This window comes from Haemorhous mexicanus, chromosome 15 (assembly GCF_027477595.1).
Source record: "Haemorhous mexicanus isolate bHaeMex1 chromosome 15, bHaeMex1.pri, whole genome shotgun sequence".
Classification (NCBI taxonomy): Eukaryota; Metazoa; Chordata; class Aves; order Passeriformes; family Fringillidae; genus Haemorhous; species Haemorhous mexicanus.
The window spans coordinates 6,685,088-6,695,184 of NC_082355.1; positions in this window are offsets into that span (position 1 = coordinate 6,685,088).

Genomic DNA, 10,097 nt, shown 5'->3' on the forward strand with positions numbered 1-10,097 from the left:
CCGGGGCTGCTCACCAGCACCAAATGTAATTCTATATATTTCAGAGCGGTTTTCCCTAAGATTGATCCAAAGTACTCTGAAGATGAATCCTCAGGGCTGATTTAGTGCCGAGTGGACTTTGAGCTGCTCGGAAGAGCCGCACTGGTGTTTGTGGGGCTTAAATAAGCAAAGGGGTAGAGGGAAGAAGCTTCTCCTGATGCAGAGCAGCTGTTGGGAGAGGGGCCTGTTAGGGAGGGGCTGCCCCACTAGCACCCCTCTCCCCGTGGTGATACTTTCCAGGAAAAATCTGGCTCCCATCACTTTGGCAGGGGTTTATTTTTGGAAGGTTTAATAATGTCCGTGGTGTGCCTGTCGCTCATTCAAAATACAGACCCTGTATTTGTATTCATAGGCAGGATTAAATATAAAACTGGCCTGGCTCCAGCTGGCTCTTGCACCAAATGTCTTTGACACCAGCATGGTCCAAGGCTGTAAAGGCACGGTCCAGGTGGCAGTTTTACAGCTCCTGTAAATTAATCACAGACCTGGACAGCCCTTTCTGGGTCTGACCTCCCCCTGCTCCAGTGGTCACCGCAGCCTGGTGTGAATGTGGCCTCAGCACACACCGTGATGGGGTGGCTGGACCACGAGCTGTCCCAGCACAGCTCTGGCTGCTCTGAGATGACCTGAGGCAGAAAGTCTTAGCTGGTGGCCTGGTTTGTGGCCCTGCCTGGAGAGGAAAAGTCAGATGAAGCATCCCAGGGCAGAGAGGAGAGAAGGATGTCTCCTGGGGAGGCTGTGGATGGGCTGAGCAGGCAGAGGCAGCCTGAGGGTGCTGTTCATGGCCTATGAAAGTGAGGTTGGGTTCAGATGGAGCCCAAAAAGAGCTCTGTCTGCAGGGATATGGATGAACAGCTTTGGACCTACTTTGACATGGTCTGGAATGGCTTTATACCTCCAGGAATTGCTCCATTTGCTTTATTTATTTAAAGAAAAAAAATCCCAAATCTGAACACTAACCCAGCAGCCTGGTGATTAGAGGAGCTGCTGCCCCGGGCTCAGGGTCTCTCCTGGGCAGCAAAAGTCTCCAAACATTTTGAAACAAATGTCAAACTATTAATGGAGGCTTGTGTGGTGCAGGGAATTGCAAAAAGCACTGTGTGGAGAGGTCTAGGGAGAGGGTGGATGGGACATTTAGCACTGGGAGGGTGGCAGGTGACCAGGTTAGCAAATCATCAAGATGCCAGCAGAGAGACAAAGGAGGGGAGCACATCCTGCTAACCTGCAGGGGTGGGACAATGCAGGGAGACCCTCAGGTCAGGGAGGGCAGGAGAGGGAGCACAGCCCTGCAGGGTGGTGCTGGCGGTGTTCTGCCAGCCCAGCTTTTCCAGAGCCCTCTGATCTCCATGCCAAGGGATGATTTTTTACAGGGTGCCCGGGGAAGGCAACCCAGCATTTGGATGCCAGAAATGCAACTAGCCTCTGCTGTGCTGCATTTTCAGGCCTCCCCTGTTCTCCTGCGGCTCAGGGTACACATGCACTAGAAAGCATAAAGGGTTTGGCTTTGACCAACTTCAATAAAACCTGGAAGGGAGGAAGGTAGATGGGCACAGATGGGAGGAAACGCTTTCACAAGAGAGTGCTTGAGAAAGGCAAATAAAGGATTTTAGAGTTCTTAGCATCCAAATGGCTTGAAAAATTGACTCAATTTTTCCCCTGCCCCCACCAAGTATCTCCTCACTGGTCTGCCATAGTTCAGGGTCACCTGAGTCCAAAGCTTCATACCCTCAAACTGTGAATACGCTCCACAAACCTCAGTGTAGGGCCTGGGAATAACACAACCCACTTGAATGAAGAAATCTGAAAAAAATAATATGTGTGCTGCACCACAATTACAGGTAGAGAAGGTATTTGAGGTGGTTAGTAAACATGTCAAAAAATAAATACAGCTATTCAGTCAGCAAACAGCTGCATGATTATAACCAGGAAAATCTACCCCAGCCCAAAACCAGCTGAGACCCAACAACATGCGCTTATTAAGGAGTGGTATTTTATTTTGTGTGCACATTTTTTGGAAGGAGGTTGAAAATATTTTGCCCACTCTTTATTTTAGGAAGGTGAAATGTCCCTGGTGGATTTCAAAAGCCAACCTCTCGGGTATGTGTTCTCCATGCCAAGACACTGAGTCACGAAGGGATCGGAGGAAGCTGTTGCAAGTCCAGACAGGATAAAACAGCTGTAATTGAGGAGCCAGCTCAGCTCCGTCTGCTAATAACCACACAGCCCTTCCCTGCCCTCAGCCTACAAGCTGAGGTCTTTGCTTGCTGCCACTTTCACAGGCTCCCTGGTTGTTTCTTGGGGTCAAACTTGTCCACACCTATTCGGTTCTGAATGACTGCTTGTGTCCCAGCCAAGCTTGGGGTCAGGGAGTGTGCCTGCAGGCTGGGGAGCTCTGTCCTTGCTGCGTTTTTCCCAGCAGGAGCTGACAGCCCCCAGGCACGTCTGCAGGACCCTTGGGCTTGCAGGGACACGTTGCTGCTCTCCAGGCTTCAGGTCTTTGTCCACCCTGGCATGTCATGTGTGGTAGCAGTGTGGGACACGTCTCCTGTCACGCTCTTGCCTTTTGTTTGGTGCACGTGGGGTTGCTGATGCCTGATGAGAGCTTGCAGAATGAAGGGACTGTGATCCATAGGGATCACGGGGCAGGGTGTACACAGCACGTGTGAGGTCTAGATGTGGGAAGGTCCCAGACTGTTTGCCCAAGGAGGTTTCTGCCTCTGGCTGCTGGTGTTTTCATCACGGTGGTGGAGCAGGGAGAAGAGGAAAGGTGCTCTGGTTGCTCCTCATCTGCAGCAGCTCCTTGCCTGACATGCTTCATGGCAGCTGATCCCATCCAGAACATGAGCTGCAGGCACGATGCTCCTTCTGCCTTGGCTCCAGAGCAGGGTGGGATGGGTCACCAGGGACAGGACCCTTGTGACCCCCAACAAGTAGCTCTAGTGTGTCTCATGGGTCAGAGCATTGGCTGAAAGTGCAAGTAATGTTTAGAGGGATAATCTTCATTGCCCAGTTCGGAAGTTGAACTGAATTTCCCTGCTAGGAGTACCCTGTCAAAAGAGCTTCAAGCCCTCTGTCTCCTGGAAAGCACCCTGGGGGCACCACCTGGGCTGAGCAGAGAAAGGAATGTGGAAGAGGTAGAGATGGAGCAGGACAAGGTGCAAGAGGTAGATGGAGATGAAAAATGTTGAGGTACAGTGAGGAGAGAAGGTGGGAGCATGGGGAGAGAGAGGCAAAAGGGGAGCAGTGAAGGGACAGAGAAAGGGGTTCTTATTTGCAAGGGAAAATGAGTCAGGGAAGGGAGGTACAAAGCAAAGGAAAATCTGAGGAGGGCTGAGAAGCAGAGGAAATGACGAAATTAGCCTGTGGGGATTTGCTCAGTGGGGCCCCTGGCTGGACAGCTCTGGGTGTGGAGGGGGTTGCCAGGTGCTGCTCGGAAGGGATTTGAGTCACAGCAGATCTCTCACCATGTCTGGGCATCGTGCTGGGCTGCAGCCAGGGAGTGCCGGGGGCAGGATTGTCCGTGGCCGGTGCCACTGTCCTCTGCCCAGCCACTGGGCTTGGGCTTTGCAAGGACAAGGAGCTGCTTTGAGAACAGTCTGACTCAGGAATCCCGTTTTATTCTCACCCCCTTTGTTTTGCTGTTCTCTCCCCCTCCTCCTTTTTCTTTGTCTGCTAATGCACAGCAGATGGGAGGAAATGCCATTTTAAATGCCACAGCATCCTGATGAAATGCGATGGGTTATGGCAATCTCGGATGAATCATTGCATTGTTTTGTGCACAGGCCCTGCTGCTGCTTGGCCTGGCTTGGGCAGCTTTCTCCCTCCAGCTTTGCAAGTACACTGAGGAGCCTTCAGGCCTCCCCACCAGCCTGGTGGCAGGTGCCCTCCCTAACCTGGGTGTCCAAGTCACATTCATTAATTTCAACAGCTGCATTTCTGGAGGCCAAACCAACCCATGACACTTTTCCAGTGGTGAAACCAGTGTTTAGTTTTGAAACATCTGCCCCACATTGCCTTTGGGGACTTCAGGGGTTATAAATGATACTCAGTTCTCATGTTAGGTTCAAAAGTTTTTTGCACAAGGTGGGAGAACAAGATCAAGGGAGCCTGACCTGGTGAATCACAGCCTTCCCCAGCACCTCTAGCTTAGCCCTTGGCCCCTCTGGAAAGCTGTGTCTCCACACCTGCTTCCTGCTTGGCCCCACGGCCAGGATGGACTCACAGAGACAAACCTGAGGGCTGTGATGTGGCCGCTTGCTGTTGAGGCTTTGCTTGGGGTGATCAGATAATTTCCCCTAAGCTATGAGGCAGGCATCGAATAATATTGACTCACTCTCTGGCAGCTTGCTGCCAGATGAGAAGGAGCAGCTCAGAAGTGAAAAGAAAAATATTAAAAAAAAAATATATATATACCCATTTCCCAACAGCTCCATCACTGGAACTCAGAGTGACCCAGCCCTTTTAGTTTCAAACGATTTAACTGGGGGGAAAAAGTCACCTCTAAGCCTGTGGAATATAAAGCAGTCTTTTAAATTTGGTAGCTGGAAGAACAGATTTGAGAACTCCAACGAGCAGAAGACGTGACATTAACATTTTGTTGCAATATGCTTAACAGCCTCGGTTGGAAGTGTCTCTGGCTGTGTCTCACTGCCTGTGTGTCTGCTGGCGTGGCAGATATTCAGCGCTGGCACTGAACATCAAGTAGCATTAGGCCATTTAATTTCTCATTTTTTTGGGGAGTAGATCCAATACACATGGATGCAGTGAGCAGAAGGGCTGTTGATATTAATCAGCCCCCAGCCCTGCTTTCCTGCAGGCTCCTGCTCTCCTTTGTAAGCCTATCCCTGTTAAAAGGCCTGGCAGCCTTGCCTGCAGCACGGCCAACACCAACAGCCACAACAGCTCTGCTGTGTTGATCCAGGACTCAGCAGCTCTACCTGGGAGGAGAGGGAAGGGGCTCTGTTTGCCTTCATGAAGCCAGGGATCTGGGGTATTATTTTTCTCCCATCGAGCATACTTTGCTGCTCCAACTGAAGTCCAAAGGTGTGGGGCAGGAAAAGGGGAAGGAGGCAGCAGGGGGAGGCAGGGGCTGCTTGTGCCAGGGTCCTGCTATGGACCTGAGATGTGGTTTGTGTCCTTCCAGCATCCTGAGCTTCCTCAGCTCCATTCTGAGCAGAGCAAAACTCTTGCACCTGGTTAAATGCCACAATATGAGACTGAGAAAGGAGGAACAACCCCTTGTTTTTCAGCAGTGAGCTGCCTCACTGCTGTGGCTGTATTCTATTGCTTGCTTCAGGACACTTGGCTCTTGCTTGTGCTCTCACCAGACCAGCAGCATTTGTCCCTCCAGTCTGGCAGTCTCTGTCCCACAGTCCCTGACCATAACCACCATCTGTGGCCAGCTGGTTTGCTCTGAATTCTCCCTGTGTAGAGTCTGGGAGGCTGGGAAAGAGAGGAAGGCTTGCTGGGAAGGCTTAGCAGGATGGGGATCACTCAGGGGAGGATCACTGTGAGGAGCATCACTGTGCAGCGGCATGGCCCACCACCCTCACTGTCGCACTGTCCTAGTGGGGCACAGCCATGTGCCAGCAGTGGAGATGCAGCAATCTGAAAACAGGGTTAAAAAGAGAGAAAAAAAGTAAGAATTTAGGCCTCTCTTTCTGAGGGTATCTGTTTTGTTCATTAGCGTCCCTTCCTGGTCCCCCTGTGCCTGAATGTGGCTGCTGGGCACGAGAGAGCCCCATTAATGGGCTCTTGATGTGTGTTTATTTCGTTTAGCACATCCTGAGAGCCCTGGTGAGAGCCTCAGAGACGTTCATTACGCTGATTGCTTTCCCTGCTTATGAAGATGGAAAAAGCCACAGTGGTTAAAGGAGTGGAGTGGACAGATGCCAGAAGCTTTAGTGCTCTGTGCAGTCATGGAGAGTTCCTTCCTTAGGAGTTTTGCCTCAGGAGGAGGAGGAGAGTTGAGAAGAACATGGCTTCCCCAGGACCTGCACTCATTGACCAAGTGGTTCTGGGTTGAGGAGAGACCCCACAAGGGACATTACACCCTGCAAGGGTCTATCCTGCTCTAGCAGGGCTCATCTGAAGGCAGGGGAGACGTGTGTGAGCACATCCAGCATCAGCCTTGCCTCATGTGTCACAGTGCTGCCAGCCCTTCCTGATGCTTGTAGCATGGGCAGCCAGGGGTGGGCAGGGCAATGGTCCTGCTCACAGAATCCTCATCCTCTAAAAGTGTGGCTGCTGAGCCAGCCTGACTGGCTGCAGCCCAAACCCTCTGCCGCTGCCCAGGAGAGGCAGCCACACAAGGGTGGGTGGGTGACCCAGCATAACCTCTGCTCTCTGTCAGCACAAGCTCTGCCTGCCCTCTGCCAGACAGGAAGGTGGGCAGGCTTGTGCTCCTGGTACCCAACCTGTCTGCTACTGAGCTTCCCGGGTGAACTGTGAGGAACTTTGCTTCTGCTTAAGTGGGACACAACCCCACACTGGCTCCAAGCACATTCTCCAAATTGATGTAACTTTGATGTACCAAGAAACCTCAAGTTTAAGGCAGGAGCAACATGTACACATGTGCTTGTGAAGAAGTAACATGTGGGGGGACTAAATTTGCACCTGCACTGATGGGGACAGCCAAGATGAGCTTCTGTAGCAGCATGAGTTTCTGTTCTCCCTGCCTTGCTGAGGGGGCAGCACAGCCAGAGATGCCATGTTTATCTCTGTGTGACAACAATATGCAGGAATTGCAAACAGATTTTTGCCTTATCTTGCTTGAGGATTGTTGCAGTACAAGGATTTATTTTGGCTTTTCTGCCAAAAAAATGTAAGCAGAGATTCCACCAAAGCACATCTATATATGTTTCTCTTGGGAACAGAAGAAAACCATTATCTGAAAAAGCCCTGCACTGTTATTAATCTCTGGAGCTTTATCCAAGTTTCATTAGGAATCTGGACATACTTGAAATGGCTTTCAGATAAAGCTGAATGAATCTCTCTCTGTCTCAGGGGCTGATGCAGCTTAATTTCCTAGCTGAGATTTGGGTGGGTTGGGAATTGGATAGGAGATTTTCAGCCACCTAAACTGGGAAGGAGGGAGTGTCTTAAAGCAACCTAACCTGAATGACTCGCAGGCACTTTCCATGGCTTGCTGGGAGTGTGGGGTGAGCAGGGATGTCTTGGTGTAGGGAAGCTCTTCCTTGAACTTGAAATTGCCTTGGAGACTCCTGACTCACGGGGCAGGAGAGCTGGGAGAGCCAGTCCGCTGGGGGTGCACAGCCTCCCCTAATCCCTGGGAGCAAAAGGCCAAAGCAGGGATGCTGGAATAAGGAGGATGCTGAAGGCACTCCCCTGCCTTCCCTGGACCAGGGGCCCTGGATGTGGCCACCTCAAAGCCACAGCAAGCCTGCCAGCCCTTGTAAGCCACAAGAGGGTGACAAAGTGCCATCCTGTGCTATGGTGGCCCAGGACAAACCCAAAGGTGTCCCGGGCTGGCAGAGGACAGCAGTCCCCTTTGGAGGGCAACCAGAGACTCTTGGAAAGTCCTTGATGAAGTCCTGGATGGAAGAGAGTGCTGGCTGGAAATGGGATGCTGGTACTGAGGAGATGGGGACTTTTTATTCCACCTAGCTTTAGTTAACATCAGTTCTGGCATCAGCAAACCATTTTTGTTGCCAAAAGCGAAGGGAGAGGGAACTCCCCAAAATTGCTGTAGCAGACAAAGAGAGAAGCCTTGCCCTTGCTCCTCCTTGGTGGTCTAATGTGAAACCCATGTTTTATAGTAATTTTGGAAAAGCAGAGAGCTGCTCCATATCTGTTTTTTGTGCTCATGGAGAGCTTGTGACCATCCAAACCTGCACCTTCCAGTGCTCCAAACATGCTGGCGGCTTGGACACATGGATTGGTGGAGGAGCCACCTGAACTCAGACAAGGTAGGGATGGAGGCAGCTTGGTGCCACTGAAAAGGATGCTCCAGGAGCATCTGTGCCACCTGAAGTGATACTGAAGAGGGAAGATGCTTTTGTTCCTCTTCCTTCTGCCTGGGATATCCCCAAGGTGCCAGTGTATGGTCACCCTGGACATGTCACACCTCACAGGCTGCGGCCTTCTGTCCATAGCCATGTACTGCTGGGTGTCTTTTGGCCCTGTGGGGACTCTGTTGCAGATCCCAATCCTTATGGCCTTCCCTGGGGAGAACCAGTCCCTTCTGCCTCTTCTCTCTCCCTCTGTGACAGTAGCATCGCCTGTGGTGTAGAGTGGTCAGGGACTGGGGAGCTTCCTGCAGGATGATCTTTGCAATTCTGCTTCCAGAAGGACAACCCGTGCTTCTGAGCAGCTGCCTGAGGCACTATCCAAGACAGAAGATTGAAGTGCTCTGGGAGGTTTCCAAGCCAGAGTCTCATCCTCCCTGTGTCCCAGGAGGCTGGGGCAGCGGGTGTGGGCTCGAGGCATCTCTGGCCTGGAGCACCAGCCAGCTCCCTTGCAGCTTCATCTGGGCTGGGGTGGAAGAGCCTGAAGTGCAGCACACAGGAGGGTGGCTCTGCCAACCTCGGATCCTATTTGGTTGCTGGGAGCTGGCCCTGCCTCCCGGGAAGGTCGGGCTGCCTGGCTGGAGAGCCGGGCAGCATTTTCCCACGGAGTGTGGGTTCCTTTTACCCCTCATGCTGTTGCAGGAGTGCACGTATGGATATGGCATATTGGGATGTATATTTGCAAATCCCCTCGCTCCTAGCTGTTGTTTGTGCTGTTATTGTGCTGTAAAAAGACAAGAGGACAAAGGGATGATTGCTCTATTAAGTGCTTTAAGAGATGCATGTGTGGCAGGGACATGGGGCGATGTTAAGGAGGGTGTGTGCCTGGGTAACACAGGCTTTTCCTTGCAGCTGCAACTTCTTCACTGAGTTTACACTCCAAGGAGATTCTTCTCTGTTCTCTTTAAATACTAGAAGTAATTAGAAGCTGCTTATGAGTAATTGCTTGGACTAAGGAGTCTGGTTTCATTTAAGTGGTTGGTATGAAATGCCTGATGGTTTGGTAGGGAAAAAAGTAAGAAAGACTCCTCTTTTAGGCTCCCAGGAGCTGCCATGGGGTTAAAGCCCACCTTTCCTCACCCATCTGGGACTGTGAAGACCTCCAAGAGGGAGGCGAGAGAAAACATTTTCTCCCTTGAGAAGGGTGGGGAAGGTGGAAGAGGGGCTGGTTATGCCAAAACTAAAGGGGCCAGGGCTTTTCAGAGAGGAACAGCTGATCCCACGCTTACCTTCAGTCCCACAGCAACACACAGGAACATTTTCTGCCACTCCCCATGGCAGAACTGTGAAAGCCTAAAGCCAATGTTAACGACCGGCTTGCAACACGCTGGCTTTTACCGACCTCAGTGAAAATTGTGACAATAAATCTACCTCAGGCTCCAGTCGTTAAGTTGTCCTCAATACCACAAAAATCCCTGCAGATTTTGTGTTTACTTTGGCCCTGCAGACGCTGTGCTCCGTTACAGTGTTAATGGCAGGGGAGATTTTCGGGGCTTGGCCGCGGGTTTGGCCGAGCCGGCGCGGAGAGCGGATGGAGGGAGCGGGCTCCGCTCGGTGCGTTCAGCACATTTTATCAGCTTCTCCCGTCCGTGGGCAGATGAAACACTGCAAGTCAGGCGGGGTGAGAAGAGATTTCCCAACAGGGTAAGCAGCATTTGGAGGCAGGAGGAGTGTGGGAACTGCAAGGGAGAGGAAGGTTTGGGACTTGGGGCTGGGGAAGGCTCTGTTCCCTTCTCCTGGCCGAGAGCTCGGGCTGAGGGGCAGGACCATATGCGTGGCATCACCTTGCACAAGCTCGGTATTTATCCCACTCCTCGTGCTGGAGGCACATCCTTGTGCATCCCAGAGACCATCCTGGAGATGTGATGCTGAGGAGCTGGACCAGGGCTGACCTGTGCAGCCATTCCCATGTTATCCTCACATCCCTGGGCTCTGGTCACCTAGCAACTGTGCATCAGATCTCACAGCAGCCTTAAATAAATGGTGTTCAGCAGGACTGTGAACCCTGCCGGGCCCCACATCTGCATCCCC